At 66.3% G+C, this 1679-nt stretch overlaps 1 pseudogene; it reads right to left on the bottom strand.

Moving 5' to 3' along the window:
• Positions 1-424: 424 nt before the first annotated feature.
• On the bottom strand, positions 425-1452 carry LOC103074309 (small nuclear ribonucleoprotein-associated protein B' pseudogene; annotated as a pseudogene).
• Positions 1453-1679: the final 227 nt, after the last annotated feature.

Below are 1679 nucleotides of genomic sequence, written 5' to 3'. Positions count from 1 at the left end.
GGCGGGGAGCGCGCGGCCGCCTCCCCTCCCCCTCCCCCTCTTTCTTCTCCTCCCTCGTCGTCGTCGCCGCCGCCGCCGCCGCCTCAGCCTTCGCCTCAGCCGCCGCCGCCCGCTCCCGCCCGCGCGCGGCGGGATGGACGATCAATCCAGGATGCTGCAGACTCTGGCCGGGGTGAACCTGGCGGGCCACTCGGTGCAGGGGGGCATGGCCCTGCCGCCTCCCCCGCACGGCCACGAAGGGGCGGACGGCGACGGCAGGAAGCAGGACATCGGCGACATCCTCCACCAGATCATGACCATCACCGACCAGAGCTTGGACGAGGCGCAAGCAAAGTTGGTGTCGTCTCATTAAGCATCTTTTGTGTGTGTGCGGGAGCCGGGCCCGCGGCACAGTCGAGGTCGGGGTGGCGCCCGGGCCGGGGCCTCAGCCCGGGGCGGGGAACTTTCTCCGAAAACAGGCCGCCGGCCCGGGCCTCGGGGGGACTTGCCCTGGCGCCCCTCGACGCGGGCGGGAGTCGGCAAAGTTGCTCTCGGGGCGCGGGACGGACTTCGTGCCGCGTGGATTTTGTGGGTGTCTCTCACCCGCCCCCCTAGTCAGGCCCTCTGGCAGCCCGGCCCTCTCGCACGGATTCAAACCTCCCGCCCGGACCCGGGTGCACGCCGCTGCGAGCGGGACCCGGGCCGCACTTGAGGGAAGTGCAACTTTCTCCTCGGCCCAGGGTCCCAGCGCCCGGTTCCGCTTGGCCGCGGGACGACCTCGCCGTGCGGGCGGCCGCCCCAGCCCGGGCGCTGGGCGCTGGGCGGTTCCCCGGCGGGTCCGGGCGCGGGCGGCCAAGTTCTCGGGAAGGGAGGGCCGCCTCGCAAACTTTGCCGAGCTGTCACCGCCCGCTGGCCGCAGCCGGCCGGCCGCCCGCGCAGCGCCCGCTCCCCCGGCGGAGGGCGGACGCAGGAGCCCCTCCACGCCGTCGCCTCCCGCGGGTCGCCGCCGTCTGCCCCCGGAATCCGGCTCCCCGAGCAGGTTCGCGTCCCACGGTGGCCGAGACTGCTGACTGCCGGGCAGATGGGTCGCGCTTCGTGCGGGCTGGAGCTTTAGCCGCCGGAGCTTGTCGGCTGTCGCTAACTAGTCAACTTGAGTTTCGGTTGACTTGCGGTGGTTCAAAAGAGCCTTCCAAAATAGGGGGCCGGAATTAAATATTGGGTCTAACTTAAAGGAAGGCGCCATATTATTACATAGGTGATGCTAATACCTTTGTGTTTTGCTATTTGTTTTTTAAGGAAACATGCCCTGAACTGTCACAGAATGAAACCCGCGCTCTTCAGCGTCCTGTGTGAGATCAAAGAGAAAACAGGTAAGACGCTGCGCCCCGCAATGGGCCCGGAGACCCCCGAGGTGGGGTCCGAGCTACTCCTTCGACTCTCCAGTTGAGAGCTGCTGCTTTTGGGCACCGCCATCTTTGATCATTCTTTCCTTCCCACCTCCTGATCGTGAGAAAAAACTGCAATAAAATCTGGAGTCGATTTCTTAATTCCGCTCCTTGTGTAAAATGAAGTGTAGATGCGGACGGGTCTGGGTCGCAGTCCCCAGGCGGCCACCCCTGGCGGCAGGCGGGGAGAGGGCCGGGAGCGCCTGCCGCCCTTTCGCCTTGTTTGTATGTCAGTTTTTAAAAGGAGCAACGGGA

This window comes from Lipotes vexillifer, unplaced genomic scaffold, assembly GCF_000442215.2.
Source record: "Lipotes vexillifer unplaced genomic scaffold, Lipotes_vexillifer_v1.1 scaffold1600, whole genome shotgun sequence".
NCBI classification, from domain to species: Eukaryota; Metazoa; Chordata; class Mammalia; order Artiodactyla; family Lipotidae; genus Lipotes; species Lipotes vexillifer.
This window is presented reverse-complemented; position numbering and strand designations above follow the sequence as displayed.